Here is an 18,469-nt window from a genome sequence, read left to right on the forward strand (position 1 = left end):
AATCAAATAGACAAAATAAAAAAATGATAAAGGGGACACCACCGCCAACCCCACAGAAATACAAACCACCATTAAAAAGTAGTATAAACACCTCTACACAAATAAACTGGAAAACCTAGAAGAAATGGATGAATTCCTGGGTGTATACATTCTACCAAGACTAAACCAGGAAGAAGTTAAGTCCCTGAATAGACTAATAAGAAGCTCTGAAATTGAGGCAGTAATTAATAGACTACCAACCAAAAAAAATTCTAGGACTAGACAGATTCACAGCTGAATTCTACCAGAAATACAAAGAGGAGCTAGTACCATTCCTTCTGAAACTATTCCAAACAACTGAAAAAGAGGGACTCCTCCCAAACTCATTTTATGAAGCCAGCATCCTGATACCAAAACTGGGAAGAGACACAACAAAAAAAGGAAACTTCAGGTCAATATCCCTGATGAACATCGATGCGAAAATCATCAATAAAATACTGGCAAACCAAATCCAGCAGCAATCAAAAAGCTTATCCACCATGATCAAGTTGGCTTCATCCCTGGGATGCAAGGCTGGCTCAACATACTTAAATCAATAAAGTAATCCATCACATAAGCAGAACCAAAAACAAACACCATATAATTATTTCAATAGATGCAGAAAAGACCTTTCATAAAATTCAACATCCCTTCATGTTAAAAACTCTCAATAAACTAGGTATTGATGGAACATATCTCAAAATAATAAGAGCTATTTATGACAAACCCACAGCCAATATCATATTTAATGGGAAGCTGGAAGCATTCTCTTTGAAAGCTGGTACGAGAAAAGGATACTCTCTCTCATCATTCTTAATCAACATAGTATTGGAAGTTCTGGCCAGGGAAATCAGGCAAGAGAAAGAAATATAAGGTATTCAAATAGGAAGAGAGAAAGTAAAGTTGTCTCTGTTTGCAGATGAGATTAATTGATATTTAGAAAATCCCATCATCTCAGCCCAAAAACTTCTTGAACTAACAAGCAACTTCAGCAAAGTCTCAGGATACAAAATCAATGTGCAAAAATCACAAGCACTCCTTTACACACACAATAGGCAAGCAGAGAGCCAAATCATGAGTGAACTCCCATTCACAGTCACTACAAAGAGAATAAAATACCTAGGGATACAGCTAACAAGGGATGCAAGGACCTCTTCAAGGAGAACTACAAACCACTAATCAAGGAAATAAGAGAGGACACAAAAAACAAACAAACAAAAAATTCCATCCTCATGGATAGGAAGAATCAACATCATGAAAACGACCATATTGCCCAAAATACTCTATAGATTCAATGCTATTCCCATCAAACTACCACTGACATTCTTCACAGAATTTTGAAAAACCTACTATAAATTTCATATGGAACCAAAGAAGACCCCGTATAGCCAAGACAACCGTAAGCAAAAAGAACAAAACTGGAAGCATCATGGTAGCTGACTTCAAACTACACTACAAGGCTACAGTAAGCAAAACAGCATGGTACTGGCACCAAAACAGATATATTGACCAATGGATTAGAACAGAGGCCTCAGAAATAACATCACACATCTACAACCATCTGATCTCTGACAAATCTGGCAAAAACAAGCAATGGGGAAAGCATCTCCTATTCAGTAAATCGTGCTAGGAAAACTGGCTAGCCATTTGCAGAAAATTGAAACTGGACCCCTTCCTTACACCTTATACAAAAATTTAACTCAAAATGGATTAAAGATTTAAATGCAATATGCAAAACCATAAAAAACCTTGAAGAAAACCTAGGTAAAACCATTCAGGACATAGGCATGGGCAAAGACTTAATGACAAAAATGCCAAAAGTAATTGTAACAAAAGCCAAAATTGACAAATGGAATCTAATTAAACTAAAGAGCTTCTGCACGGCAAACGAAACTATCATCAGAGTGAACAGGCAACCTACAAAATGGGAGAAAATTTTTGCAAGCTACCCATCTGACAAAGGTCTAATATCCAGAATTAACAAGGAATTTAAACATATTTACAAGAAAAAGAGGAACAATCCCATCAAAAAGTAGTCAAAGGATATGAACAGACACGTCTCAGAAAAAATATATTTATGCGGCCAATAAACATATATATAAAAAAAGCTCAACAACACTGATCATTAGAGAAATGCAAGTCAAAACCACAATGAGATGCCATCTCACACCAGTCAGAATGGCAATTATTAAAAATTCCAGAAACAATAGGTGCTGGCAAGGATGTGGAGAAATAGGAACACTTTCACAATGTTGGTGGGAATGTAGTTCAACCATTGTGGAAGACAGTATGGTGATTCCTCAAGGATCTAGAACCAGAAATACCATTTGACCCAACAATCCCCTTACTGGGTATATACCCAAAGAAATATAAATCATTCTACCATAAAGACACATGCGCACGTATGTTTACTGCAGCACTATTTACAATAGCAAAGACATGGAACCAACCCAAATGACCACCAACCATAGACTGGATAAAGAATATGTGATACATATACACCATGGAATACTATACAGCCATAAAAAGGAAGGAGATCATGTCCTTTGCAGGGAAATAGATGAAGCTGGAAGCCATCATCCTCAGCAAACTAACACAGGAACAGAAAACCAAACATTACATATTCTCACCCATAAGTGGGAGTTTAACATTGAGAACACATGGACACAGAGAGGGGAACAATACACACCAGGGTCTGTTGGGGGTCAGGGGGTGAGGGGAGGGAACTTAGAGGACGGGTCAATAGGTGCAGCAAACCACCATGGCACATGTATATCTGTGTAACAAACCTGCACACTCTGTACATGTATCCCATTTTTTTAGATGAATTTTTTTTTTAAAAGATGAAAAAATAACACAGAAAGAAGAGCAAAGTTTTCCTGAGGGTTTCAGTCAAGGTCCTGCTGCTCACAGCACAGAAAGTCAATCACTGACACAAAAAGTATTGCCAAGGAAGAAGGATTTAATTGGGTGCTGCCGCTGAGGAGATGGGAGCTCAATCTCAAATCCATCTGTCTGACCACTAAAACTCGGGGTTTATATAGCAGGGAAAAAATAATATAATATGTGTAAGAAAACAGGAACTAGAGAGGGGCAAAGAAGCAATCAGGATGAATGTGGGGTCCAAAGTCTCATTGTCTGGCTGTGGTGATCTCATGAGTTTCAGTTCTTTGATACTTTTATTCTCCAGAGGCCTGAGGGTCCTTTGCTGAGGAAGGAACTCACATAAAACAAATGTAAGCTTCAAATTTTAAGATGAGAAAGGTCAATTTCTATGTTTATCCAAAAGAACAGTCTATGGGACTATTGGGTCAGTTTCAATGTGACAAAAAGATGAGTTATATGAGATTTATACGAAAAGCAGTGAGTCAGCCCAAAAGGCATAACATACAAATGATAAAGAAAACAGAGCACAGTAAATCATTAAATAATCAAGAAAATTTCTCTGAACTAAAAGACAAGAATTCCAAAGTTGAAAGATTCTATTAATATCCCATTAAGTGGAATAAGAGTTTACCCCAGAGAACTTCAGAGTGTAAATTCAGAACCACGGATGAAAAAGAAGATTCTAACACTTTCAGAAAGATAAAATAGGTCACATTCAAGGAATGAGAAAGCAGATTGGCTTTGGACCACTTAAGAGCAGAGTTAGCAGCTAAAATACAATGAACACATTACTTTTTAACTGAGGTTAAAGAGATTTGCCTCTTGTTTTTTTTCCTGCCCTAACTGACAGATTAATGGTTAGGAGAGATTGAAGACAGTTTCATACATTCAAGAGTTTCACAAATTTAGCTGCCAAGCATCCTTCATGGAAAACTTGTAAAGGAGTGCGCTATGAAAATGAGAAAATAACCAAGGAAAAGGGAGATACGGGATCCAGAAGATGAGATTTTCTTTGCCTTTTCATTAAGGCAAATATAAAGGCAAAAAAAAGCTCCAGGATGAAGATGATAGGAGGTACCAGGAATGCAACAATTCATTGGACAGAAAGATCAAGAATGGGGAAGCTTGGAAGGTTCCAGGCAGATATTCTATAAGAAAATTAGAATGATAGAATAACTTATGTAACCGGGAGACTTTGGGCATCTTTCATTGGTTAGTACATAGAAAATAAAGCTAACAACAAATAAGATGATTATTAACTACAGAGGGAAAACATGCTTTAAAAAGGCAAAGTAGAGCCGGGCGCGGTGGCTCACGCCTGTAATCCCAGCACTTTGGGAGGCTGAGGCGGGCGGATCATGAGGTCAGGAGATGGAGACCGTCCTGGCTAACACGGTGAAACCCCATCTCTACTAAAAATACAAAAAACTAGCCGGGCGAGGTGGCGGGTGCCTGTAGTCCCAGCTACACGGGAGGCTGAGGCAGGAGAATGGCGTGAACCCGGGAGGCGGAGCTTGAAGTGAGCTAAGATCCGGCCACTGCACTCCAGCCTGGGCGACAGAGCGAGACTCTGTATCAAAAAAAAAAAAAAAAAAAAAAAAAGGGAAAGTAGTCACAGTTTATACATAGCTTACCTGTGAACAGTGCTTGCCTGAATATAATAATTTGTCCTGAATACTTTTTTTTTTCTTGTCTATTGCTGACCTCCCATTGATCTCTTTTTTTTTTTTTAATTTTTAATTTATTTATTATTATTATACTTTAAGTTGTAGGGTACATGTGCATAACGTGCAGGTTTGTGACATATGTATACTTGTGCCATGTTGGTGTGCTGCACCCATCAACTCATCATTTACATCAGGTATAACTCCCAATGCAATCCCTCCCCCCTCCCCCCTCCCCATGATAGGCCCCTGTGTGTGATGTTCCCCTTCCTGAGTCCAAGTGATCTCATTGTTCAGTTCCCACCTATGAGTGAGAACATGCGGTGTTTGGTTTTCTGTTCTTGTGATAGTTTGCTAAGAATGATGGTTTCCAGCTGCATCCATGTCCCTACAAAGGACACAAACTCATCCTTTTTTATGGCTGCATAATATTCCATGGTGTATATGTGCCACATTTTCTTAATCCAGTCTGCCACTGATGGACATTTGGGTTGATTCCAAGTCCTTGCTATTGTGAATAGTGCTGCAATAAACATACGTGTGCATGTGTCTTTATAGCAGCATAATTTATAATCCTTTGGGTATATACCCAGTAATGGGATGGCTGGGTCATATGGTACATCTAGTTCTAGATCCTTGAGGAATCGCCATACTGTTTTCCATAATGGTTGAACTAGTTTACAATCCCACCAACAGTGTAAAAGCGTTCCTATTTCTCCACATCCTCTCCAGCACCTGTTGTTTCCTGACTTTTTAATGATCGCCATTCTAACTGGTGTGAGATGGTATCTCATTGTGGTTTTGATTTGCATTTCTCTGATGGCCAGTGATGATGAGCATTTTTTCATGTGTCTGTTGGCTGTATGAATGTCTTCTTTTGAGAAATGTCTGTTCATATCCTTTGCCCACTTTTTGATGGGGTTGTTTGTTTTTTTCTTGTAAATTTGTTTGAGTTCTTTGTAGGTTCTGGATATTAGCCCTTTGTCAGATAAGTACATTGCAAAAATTTTCTCCCATTCTGTAGGTTGCCTCTTCACTCTGATGGTAGTTTCTTTTGCTGTGCAGAAGCTCTTTAATTTAATGAGATCCCATTTGTCAATTTTGGCTTTTGCTGCCGTTGCTTTTGGTGTTTTAGACATGAAGTCTTTGCCCATGCCTATGTCCTGAATGGTACTACCTAGGTTTTCCTCTAGGATTTTTATGGTATTAGGTCTAACATTTAAGTCTCTAATCCATCTTGAATTAATTTCCATATAAGGAGTAAGGAAAGGATCCAGTTTCAGCTTTCTACTTATGGCTAGCCAATTTTCCCAGCACCATTTATTAAATAGGGAATCCTTTCCCCATTTCTTGTTTCTCTCAGGTTTGTCAAAGATCAAATGGCTGTAGATGTGTGGTATTATTTCTGAGGACTCTGTTCTGTTCCATTGGTCTATATCTCTGTTTTGGTACCAGTACCATGCTGTTTTGGTTACTGTAGCCTTGTAGTAGAGTTTGAAGTCAGGTAGCGTGATGCCTCCAGCTTTGTTCTTTTGACTTAGGATTGTCTTGGAGATGCGGGCTCTTTTTTGGTTCCATATGAACTTTAAAGCAGTTTTTTCCAATTCTGTGAAGAAACTCATTGGTAGCTTGATGGGGATGGTGTTGAATCTATAAATTACCTTGGGCAGTATGGCCATTTTCACGATATTGATTCTTCCTATCCATGAGCATGGTATGTTCTTCCATTTGTCTGTGTCCTCTTTTATTTCACTGAGCAGTGGTTTGTAGTTCTCCTTGAAGAGGTCCTTTACATCCCTTGTAAGTTGGATTCCTAGGTATTTTATTCTCTTTGAAGCAATTGTGAATGGAAGTTCATTCCTGATTTGGCTCTCTGTTTGTCTGTTACTGGTGTATAAGAATGCTTGTGATTTTTGCACATTAATTTTGTATCCTGAGACTTTGCTGAAGTTGCTTATCAGCTTAAGGAGATTTTGGGCTGAGACAATGGGGTTTTCTAAATATACAATCATGTCATCTGCAAACAGGGACAGTTTGACTTCTTCTTTTCCTAACTGCATACCCTTGATTTCTTTCTCTTGCCTGATTGCCCTAGCCAGAACTTCCAACACTATGTTGAATAGGAGTGGTGAGAGAGGGCATCCCTGTCTTGTGCCAGTTTTCAAAGGGAATTTTTCCAGTTTTTGCCCATTCAGTATGATATTGGCTGTGGGTTTGTCATAAATAGCTCTTATTATTTTGAGGTACGTTCCATCAATACCGAATTTATTGAGCGTTTTTAGCATGAAGGGCTGTTGAATTTTGTCAAAAGCCTTTTCTGCATCTATTGAGATAATCATGTGGTTCTTGTCTTTGGTTCTGTTTATATGCTGGATTATGTTTATTGATTTGCGAATGTTGAACCAGCCTTGCATCCCAGGGATGAAGCCCACTTGATCATGGTGGATAAGCTTTTTGATGTGTTGCTGAATCCGGTTTGCCAGTATTTTATTGAGGATTTTTGCATCGATGTTCATCAGGGATATTGGTCTAAAATTCTCTTTTTTTGTTGTGTCTCTGCCAGGCTTTGGTATCAGGATGATGTTGGCCTCATAAAATGAGTTAGGGAGGATTCCCTCTTTTTCTATTGATTGGAATAGTTACAGAAGGAACGGTACCAACTCCTCCTTGTACCTCTGGTAGAATTCAGCTGTGAATCCATCTGGTCCTGGACTTTTTTTGGTTGGTAGGCTATTAATTATTCCCTCAATTTCAGAGCCTACTATTGGTCTATTCAGGGATTCAACTTCTTCCTGGTTTAGTCTTGGAAGAGTGTAAGTGTCCAGGAAATTATCCATTTCTTCTAGATTTTCCAGTTTATTTGCGTAGAGGTGTTTATAGTATTCTCTGATGGTAGTTTGTATTTCTGTGGGGTCGGTGGTGATATCCCCTTTTTCATTTTTAATTGCGTCGATTTGATTCTTCTCTCTTTTCTTCTTTATTAGTCTTGCTAGTGGTCTGTCAATTTTGTTGATCTTTTCAAAAAACCAACTCCTGGATTCATTGATTTTTTGGAGAGTTTTTTGTGTCTCTATCTCCTTCAGTTCTGCTCTGATCTTAGTTATTTCTAGCCTTCTGCTAGCTTTCGAATGTGTTTGCTCTTGCTTCTCTAGTTCTTTTAATTGTGATGTTAGAGTGTCAATTTTAGATCTTTCCTGCTTTCTCTTGTGGGCATTTAGTGCTATAAATTTCCCTCTACACACTGCTTTAAATGTGTCCCAGAGATTCTGGTATGTTGTATCTTTGTTCTCATTGGTTTCAAAGAACATCTTTATTTCTGCCTTCATTTCGTTATGTACCCAGTAGTCATTCAGGAGCAGGTTGTTCAGTTTCCATGTAGTTGAGCGGTTTTGATTGAGTTTCTTAGTCCTGAGTTCTAGTTTAATTGCACTGTGGTCTGAGAGACAGTTTGTTATAATTTCTGTTCTTGTACATTTGCTGAGGAGTGCTTTACTTCCAATTACGTGGTCGATTTTGGAGTAAGTACGATGTGGTGCTGAGAAGAATGTATATTCTGTTGATTTGGGGTGGAGAGTTCTATAGATGTCTATTAGGTCTGCTTGCTGCAGAGATGAGTTCAATTCCTGGATATTCTTGTTAACTTTCTGTCTCGTTGATCTGTCTAATGTTGACAGTGGAGTATTGAAGTCTCCCATTATTATTGTATGGGAGTCTAAGTCTCTTTGTAAGTCTCTAAGGACTTGCTTTATGAATCTGGGTGCTCCTGTATTGGGTGCATATATATTTAGGATAGTTAGCTCTTCCTGTTGAATTGATCCCTTTACCATTATGTAATGGCCTTCTTTGTCTCTTTTGATCTTTGATGGTTTAAAGTCTGTTTTATCAGAGACTAGTATTGCAACCCCCGCTTTTTTTTGTTCTCCATTTGCTTGGTAGATCTTCCTCCATCCCTTTATTTTGAGCCTATGTATGTCTCTGCGTGTGAGATGGGTCTCCTGAATACAGCAGACTGATGGGTCTTGACTCTTTATCCAGTTTGCCAGTCTGTGTCTTTTAATTGGAGCATTTAGTCCATTTACATTTAAGGTTAAGATTGTTATGTGTGAGCTTGATCCTGCCATTATGATATTAACTGGTTATTTTGCTCGTTAGTTGATGCAGTTTCTTCCTAGCCTCGATGGTCTTTACATTTTGGCATGTTTTTGCAATGGCTGGTACCGGTTGTTCCTTTCCATGTTGAGTGCTTCCTTCAGGGTCTCTTGTAAGGCAGGCCTAGTGGTGACAAAATCTCTAAGCATTTGCTTATCTGTAAAGGATTTTATTTCTCCTTCACTTATGAAACTTAGTTTGGCTGGATATGAAATTCTGGGTTGAAAATTCTTTTCTTTAAGAATGTTGAATATTGGCCCCCACTCTCTTCTGGCTTGGAGAGTTTCTGCCGAGAGATCTGCTGTTAGTCTGATGGGCTTCCCTTTGTGGGTAACCCGACCTTTCTCTCTGGCTGCCCTTAAGATTTTTTCCTTCATTTCAACTTTGGTGAATCTGGCAATTATGTGTCTTGGAGTTGCTCTTCTCGAGGAGTATCTTTGTGGCGTTCTCTGTATTTCCTGGATTTGAATGTTGGCCTGCCCTACTAGGTTGGGGAAGTTCTCCTGGATGATATCCTGTAGAGTGTTTTCCAACTTGGTTCCATTTTCCCCCTCACTTTCAGGCACCCCAATCAGACGTAGATTTGGTCTTTTTACATAATCCCATACTTCTTGCAGGCTTTGTTCATTTCTTTTTCTTCTTTTTTCTTTTGGTTTCTCTTCTCGCTTCATTTCATTCATTTGATCCTCAATCACAGATACTCTTTCTTCCAGTTGATCGAGTCGGTTACTGAAGCTTGTGCATTTGTCACGTATTTCTCGTGTCATGGTTTTCATCCCTTTCATTTCGTTTATGACCTTCTCTGCATTAATTACTCTAGCCATCAATTCTTCCACTTTTTTTTCAAGATTTTTAGTTTCTTTGCGCTGGGTACGTAATTCCTCCTTTAGCTCTGAGAAATTTGATGGACTGAAGCCTTCTTCTCTCATCTCGTCAAAGTCATTCTCCGTCCAGCTTTGATCCGTTGCTGGCGATAAGCTGCGCTCCTTTGCCGGGGGAGATGCGCTCTTATTTTTGGAATTTCCAGCTTTTCTGCCCTGCTTTTTCCCCATCTTTGTGGTTTTATCTGCCTCTGGTCTTTGATGATGGTGATGTACTGATGGGGTTTTGGTGTAGGTGTCCTTCCTGTTTGATAGTTTTCCTTCTAACAGTCAGGACCCTCAGCTGTAGGTCTGTTGGAGATTGCTTGAGGTCCACTCCAGACCCTGTTTGCCTGGGTATCAGCAGCAGAGGCTGCAGAAGATAGAATATTTCTGAACAGCGAGTGTACCTGTCTGATTCTTGCTTTGGAAGCTTCCTCTCAGGGGTGTACTCCTCCCTGTGAGGTGTGGGGTGTCAGACTGCCCCTAGTGGGGGATGTCTCCCAGTTAGGCTACTCAGGGGTCAGGGACCCACTTGAGCAGGGAGTCTGTCCCTTCTCAGATCTCAACCTCCGTGTTGGGAGATCCACTGCTCTCTTCAAAGCTGTCAGACAGAGTCGTTTGCGTCTGCAGAGGCGTCTGCAGAGGCGTATGCTACATTTGTTTAGTTTACTGTGCCCTGTCCCCAGAGGTGGAGTCTACAGAGACAGGCAGGTTTCCTTGAGCTGCTGTGAGCTCCACCCAGTTCGAGCTTCCCAGCAGCTTTGTTTACCTACTTAAGCCTCAGCAATGGTGGGCGCCCCTCCCCCAGCCTCGCTGCTGCCTTGCCGGTAGATCACAGACTGCTGTGCTAGCAATGAGGGAGGCTCCGTGGGCGTGGGACCCTCCCGGCCAGGTGTGGGATATGATCTCCTGGTGTGCCTGTTTGCTTAAAGCGCAGTATTGGGGTGGGAGTTACCCGATTTTCCAGGTGTTGTGTGTCTCAGTTCCCCTGGCTAGGAAAAGGGATTCCCTTCCCCCTTGCACTTCCCAGGTGAGGCGATGCCTCGCCCTGCTTCAGCTCTCGCTGGTCGGGCTGCAGCAGCTGACCAGCACTGATCGTCCGGCACTCCCCAGTGAGATGAACCCAGTACCTCAGTTGAAAATGCAGAAATCACCGGTCTTCTGTGTCGCTCGCGCTGGGAGTTGGAGACTGGAGCTGTTCCTATTTGGCCATCTTGCTCCGCCCCCTGTCCTGAATACTTCTAATCAAAATTATCTAATAATTATAGAGGGAAGATAGAGAATTGGGAAGTATGTATATTTTCTCTCTGGAACATAGTAAGTAAAAGAGCTCAATCCCTTTCTTCCATTGTAGAAAGTGGGAAGGATTAAGAAATAGAAATATCATATTCTTCTTGTTATCAACAATTGTTCTTATTATTTTTACTTATACCAGCGGAGGAAAAATACCAGAAGTAACAGCTAAACAGATGAACGTTGCCTCTGAGAAAATGGAAATGGAAGGAAGGGTAGGGGCAATTGCTGTTTTTCTTAATAAGACTTGTAGAACCACTTAACCCTTTTAAATATGTGCAAATGTAATTTTTACTATCATAAAAAATAAAATTTAAAGAAAATTTATGATTACACTAAAATGTGTTATTTTTTAACAATTAGAAGTTGATTCATTGACTTGCATAGCCAGGATAATGTTTATAGAAATATTATAGTTTCCATTAAAATATGTATTCATATTACACCACTTCTTATAGCTGGGCCATTAAAAGATTGTAACTTGGTACTGTTCTTATCATTATTATTAAATTCAGGATTACATGTGTCCTTTCACTTAAATTTTGTGATCACCCATCGACTACTTCAGTATGTGAAACAAGCTTTTTTTCCCCCCTCAAATAGCTAATATAACATTGAGAAAAAATCTAAATGCAGGAAGGAATATAAGGATGTCACTATCATCCATAGTCTTCAATTATGAATATTTTTGTTTACTTAAATAACCATGTTGCTGAAATTTCAAAATTAAAGAATTATAGAACCAATAGTGAAAAATTTGTTATCGTGATGAGTAGGTCCTGGCAAGACCTAGTTGCTTTCTTGTCATGTATTAGACCTCAAATGTAACATAGGTAAAAATTTCTGGCTGGGATCAAATGTAGTATACCTATGTAGACTGCTCAAGAGAAAAATAGGGGCACTTACCCAGTGGTCTATGTGGTGATACTTAAGGAATTATTTGTGTATGGCTGTGTGTGTATGTGTGCTTAATTCTTAGAGAAATAAAAAGGACCAAAATGGCTTGGAAATTCTTTAAGTATATTGACTACATGATAATAAGCTTGGCCTCTTTTAAAAGGATGTTATTTACTATTGGTCTCCTAAATTAACTGATTTTTTATAAGTGTTTCATTTATTGTTTCCATTTTATGGTAAAATAATGGAAGTAGTAAGTCATCTCCTTAATTAGAAAAAAATGATTAGTAAAATTTAATGAGTTGCAACACTTAGGGAAAACCAAGAAGATACATGCTAGAGAGGATGAAGAGAACAGTAAGGAGAACAGACCAGGCTTTTGTTTTACCTTTTCTACATCATTAACTTGTACAACATTATCTAATAGTTTTATAATTTTTTCTGTAGTCTAAAATACCAACAAGCAATATCAGCAAGAATCTGAAATAGCAGATTCTCTCTCCTACAAACCAGGTGTCAAAAAGTTCAGTGAAGTGTTTTGAAATAATAAAACAAGTAAGAGAATAATAAAAGAAATGGATAATGAGGCCAAAATAAAATATATTTTCAAATGAGCTTTCAAATCAAGAAAGGACAATATGAGCTAGATATTGAAATAAAGAGTGATGGAAGTCATTCAGAAAACCTGTACATAAAGAATTTTTATACTTTATAGAAGTGAACAAAGTGTCAGTGAATCTCAAGTTCAGTAAATATTACCTGAAGTCAAATTATCTGTGAAGTAGGAAAATATGATTCCAAAGTCACTTATGGCTCATTTCTCTGTACTATCTATAAGCATGGTTGACTTCTTCTCTATTGTGTGCAACATCAGCACACCTTCAGGTCACTTACAAAGTTACTGGTGGCCCAAACTTATCCTAGCAGCTCTTTGGAATGAGAGTCCTGTGAGGGAAAGCACTTTCAAAAATGTAATCCAATACTTAGTCTATCTATGCCAGCTAAACCATAAATAACGTTAAAATAATTATATTGATTATATAAAGAGTAAAGCATCCAATTTTACAATTTTATATAAAATAAAATATTCCTGAAACACAGGTGGCAAATACCAATATTAATTTACTTTTAGGGTTTCCAACAATAAGACAATGTGACTAAGGTGAATGCAAGAGAAAATGCTCTAATGAAATATAACCAGCATTAACTATCTTAAATTTATAATTAATTTTTTATGTTCAACAGATAGATATTTATATAGACGTATACATAGATGTATATACACACACACGGTTGAATGAGTCAAAAATTTCCATTAAAATTGTGAAATAGAAATCCGTCACTTCTCTCCCTAACAACTGCGTTTCCCACACCTCAGAGTTCAGTTTCAAGATTTGTAGATGTTGCTTTACCTACATATTATCAAATAACGTTGTAATATTGATGCTTTAAAAAAAAGTTAAATGTCAATTTGTTGATTTTCCACAATGGAGAATGTGAATTTAGCATTATTTTCACTGTCTAACCCTCTCTACTGCACAAATTTCTGCATGCTTCAAAGAGAGTTTTAACTTTACTTAGAGCAATATTCAAGGTTTACATTATTATTGTATTTTTTAAAATTCTGGCTGGGCTACATTTTACACTAGAATTATTTTTCTTTTCTTGAGAAACTCTCTGTATACTTTGTTGGTATTACCAGTACTGTTTTTTGTTGGTTTAGTTTTCTGTGTCCTAACCCTTCCTGAGTTGTTGGAAATTCATAAAAATTGTATCAAGTTCCTGAATGCAACTCTTCAGAGGCCTCTGATCTGCTCCAACTAGCTTGGTTGTGATCCATGCCTTGGAAATTCCATGATCCAGAAATTTACCTTCAACTTCAACCTGGAGCAATCTCTTTCTCTCTTTTCTGAGTTGGAGCTTCCATTTCCTGCATCCTATGTTTTTCTCTTTCTAGATTTACTCTCTCATTAGGGTGAAACAACTTTTCCAGTAGCTTTGTAAGAAAGACAGCCTGGGCAATAAATTACAGTCATGTACCACCTAGCAACGTTTTGGTTAACAATGAACCACATATAGACAGTAGCCTCATAAAATTATAATGGAGCTGGAAAGCAGCATCCTAGCCCAATGCATTACTCATGGTTTGTGCTGATGTTGGTGTAAACTGCCAGCTGTTTACAAGTATAGCACATACAATCACGTATAGTTCATAATACTTAGCAATTATAATAAACGACAGTGTTACTGGTTTATGTATTTACTACACTATACTTGCTTATTATTATTCTAGAGTGTACTTCTTTTACTTACATGAAAAATAGTTAACTGTAATAAACCCTCAGGCAGGTTCTTGGGTAGCTATTCCAGAAGAAGATGCTATTATCACAGGAGATGACAGCTCCGTGCATACTTTTGCCCCTGATGACGTTCCAGTGGAAAAAAACATGTGGAGGTAGAAGACAGTGATTGCTGATGATCCTGACCCATAGTAGGCCTAGACTGATATGTGTGTTTATGTCTTAGTTTTTAACAAAAATGTTTAAAAAGTAAATAATAATAAAATGCTTTACAAATAGAAAGAAACTTATAAAATAAGTATATTAAAGTATTTTCATACAACTGTACAATGTGCTTATGTTTCAAGCTAAGTGCTATTACAAAAGAGTCAAAAACTTAAAAAATGTTAGAAGTTTATAAAGTAAAAATGTTACAAGAAATTCATTTTAATTTATTTTTAAAGAAAGAAAAATGTTTTCATACAATCAGTGTAGCCTATGTGTAGAGTGTTAATAAAGTCTATAGTAATATACAGTAATGTCCTAGGCCTTCTCATTCACTCACCACTCACTCTCTGACTCACCCAGAGCAACAGCCGGTCCTATAAGCTCCATTCATGGTAAGTGTTCTATACGGGTGTGCTATATATAGTATTTTACATTGTATTTTCTATATTTACATATGCAAATACTAATCATGATGTCACAATTACCTACAGTATTCAGTACAGTAACACTCTGTACAGGTTTGTAGCCTAGGAGCAGTAGGCCATTCCGCCTAGCCTTGGTGTGTAGCAGGCAGCCTCATCTAGGTGTGTGTAAGTACACTCTATGGTGTTCATACAACAACAAAATTGCCTAAAGATGCATTTCTCAAAACACGTCCCTGTCGTTAAATGATGTATGACTATACTTGAAAGATTTCAGGTTTGAAAATATCTTTAGTCTACCCTCACACTTGACTGATATAGCTTTGCTGGGTTTCGTAATTATTGATTCAAAATTATTTTATTCTCCACATCTTGAAGGCATTCTGCATTGTCCTCTAGCTTTAATGTAACTTCCATAGATCATGAGCCTTTCTAATTATTGATCATCTTTATATTCTTTCTGGAGGCTTTTAGAATCCTTTTCCTTTGCCCTCAAGTCCTTAAATTGAATAATCATGTAGTGTTTGTTACTAAATAGCTGTTAGGCCCAGTTTCAGGAAAGTGTAAGAATATTTCCCTTTTACTTTAATATTCTTCACCTTATAGGCATCAAAATAGTTTTGCTAAAGGGACTGGTGGGTTAAAACACAAAATATTCAGACTCTACTGGTAAGATGGTGAATTTAGTGGCAAAAGCTTTTAGAGAACAGTACTTACTAAAAATCAGTGGCCTTTGGTTCTTTCATTTACTCCCAGGGAATCTAAACCAGAGGTTCTCAAAAGGGCCTCCAGAAAGTTGGGGCAAAGGGAGAGCCCTATTGTCTTTGGTTTTCACAGTGACAGAGTAAAGTTACTGAAAATTAATATGGGGCCAAATATCTGGCAATGAACAAGAATAGTCTGGTCCACACCCTCCTGTCTACCATTATTTCCTTTACCTTAAGGCTGCTAGGAAAATTATCTCTTAAGGAGTAGGTTTAGCTTTAAGGCACAAACCCACACTTTGTGAAAGGAAAAAAGTCCACAGTAATTTGCTTTAATGAGATTCATTTACTTCTACAATCATGATTCAAACAACGGAGAGAAATCACTTGAACTTTAAAGTGAAAGCTAGGAATATGGGTTTACCCTAACCATCTAGTAATATATGGTATAATCTTGGGCTAGTTATTTACCCTGTCAAGCAACAAAAATGAAGATAATGCTGATGTCACTGTAAGAACATCTGAATACCAGAACAATGGTGAAGTATGCTTGAAAATGTAATCTTATATTTCAGTGTATAATTTTATACTTAAATAACCATGTGCTGCCCAGCTGCACCAATGCTCAGCAGTCGCTAAGGTTGGAAAACAAGGAATAAGCCCAGTTATAATATCAAACATCGTGGACTTTCCCACCTTGTAACGATGCTTCTGATTTATAAGCGTGAGATTCATGCCTCTGGAGCCCGTCAATAAATTAAGAATAAATGATGTATTTGCCTGATGTGTCCTACGAAGTCCTCATTTTAGCCCTTCTCTCACAGCCTGAGGGAAGAAGGGGCTTTTAAACTTTTCCATAACAATGGCCTTTTTCAGAGAGTTAATGAACTACAGATATATTTTGCAATAAAAACAAGACCAGTTGTTTTCAAAACAATTCTGTCCTCAATGAACAGGATGCTAGTTCCCCTGCTGCAATTTCAAGGCATCTATTTTATTAAAGCATGCCAGGATTACCAGATTTCAGGTACCAAATCCTCAAATTGAACAGATGTGTATATCTGACAGTGATTTACACAAAAGATCACTACCTGTAAGTCGGTGTCTTGGGTTCTTGTCCCAAATCTCTCTTCATTAGTTTTGTTCTCTGGAGAAAGTAATTTGTTGGGTCTTAGTTTTCAAAAATGTATAATAAAAGTCAAAAAAGCGTTCAGTATGTGGCGTAATAATAATAACTGATGGTTAATATATAGATCAAGCTCTAAGTCTCTACAGGCACTAGGCTAAATGGTCCTCTTGTTATATTATTTTATTTAGTTCTCTCAACAATGGCAGAAGGTGAAAATTAGTTTTTCACATAGTAAATGGCTGAGTAACTTCAGAGCTGGTGTTCTTAATCACTAATCTAACCATTCTAGGATGTTACTATTTGTTCTGAGCAGGATAAATTTAGTCTAATACATGAATATTAATTAGGAGTAAAAAGAATTCTACAAATACAAGTTGTCATTTGAGGTACTAAGACAGTGACCTGATAAACCGAATCCAACAAGATTAATGCATTTAATGTATCTAAGGGGGTTGCTAGGTAAAATCAAATATTATTTGTTAGCTATTTAATAGTAAAGACCTGAGACAGGAACAAATGAAGAGCACAGCTAGAGGACTGCCAATGAGTGAACAGAGGAGCCTTTCCTTCAGCTCTAGGATCAGTTCTTTCTGAGACTTAGAAAACCATGTGATTTGCCTTTTTTCTTTGGGCACCTACAGGCATTTTATCTCATTTGTAATCCTAATTACTATTAATGTCCTCACCACACCAGTAAACATAGGTTTTCTGGCCGTTCCCTAGGAAAGTGCTCTTGACAAGAGGGCCAAGGATGGGGAAGGTAGACCCAGGAGAGGATGATGGCAATGTACAACCAGTCACCACCCACGAAACACTGCTGATGACTATCAATTCCTACACCAGGGTATTTTTCTTTGAGTTTCAGCTTAACTATAAATTAAAATATGCACATTTATGACTATAGACTAAATGCTGCTAGATGATTTCTTGTACTGAGGCTTTGCTGAGCCTCCAGTTTTTGTAAAATGAACATATAATTGAAGGACCAAAGTCCACATCATCCTCTAGGATTTTAGAGCCTGTCTTCTCCAGGTTTTTAAATTCATGACTGAGCAGCTATTATTTGCCATCAGATGTAAAAGACTCCCTAATCTTTCTTCCCTGAGAGTCTATCAAGTCACCTATGCTCCATCTCCCATCACACTCTGTTGGCCAAGTCCTTCCTAAGCCCCGTCAGACACTGCCACAGAACAAACTCCATTCTGCAATTCATCAGCTGAAGCTCTGTATGTTGTAACATGGTCCTGGGCCTCATGTCAACATCTCACAGCAGTCATTCTTAATTAGTTTTTGAGTCATGGACTCATAGAAACTCTAAACCCTATTCCATAGGAAAATGCACACCTGTATATGTATTCACAATAAAATCTTCCATTTCAGGGAATCTGAGGACTTGCTGAAGCTAACATATGGATCTAAATTTAAAAAATGAAACACAAAAACATGTCTTAGAAGCTTTTCAGTCTCCACTGTCCTAGTGCTCAGCTGAGAGCCAAGAGCCCATTATGGGCATAAATATTTCCTGGAAGATAATAATTAAGTATCTCTCACATTCCCTACTTCTCCAATATATACAGTTGATTTTCATTATTCACAGTATTTACATTCCATAAAGTTGTTACAAATATTGAACCATTGCTTCTAGGGAAAATTTAGAGTTAGGTTCCTGACAGCCTCTGGTTACAACAATTCTATTTATCAATCAATACAAAACCTTGTTTTATATGTATATTTACTTAGAGATGCCTCATTTAATATATATTGATGACTCATTAACATTGAACTCACAGCCAACAGCTCTATAATTCATGCCTGAATGAAGCTTATCTAGCATATGTATTTTCTTCCTAAGATACATTAGTCTTCACATATTTTGGAACTAGACAGCACATCAGCCCTAAGCCTAGGGGTGATTTTAAACAGTGAAATCAACAACA

This window comes from Macaca fascicularis, chromosome 2, assembly GCF_037993035.2.
Source record: "Macaca fascicularis isolate 582-1 chromosome 2, T2T-MFA8v1.1".
In the NCBI taxonomy this organism is placed as follows: Eukaryota; Metazoa; Chordata; class Mammalia; order Primates; family Cercopithecidae; genus Macaca; species Macaca fascicularis.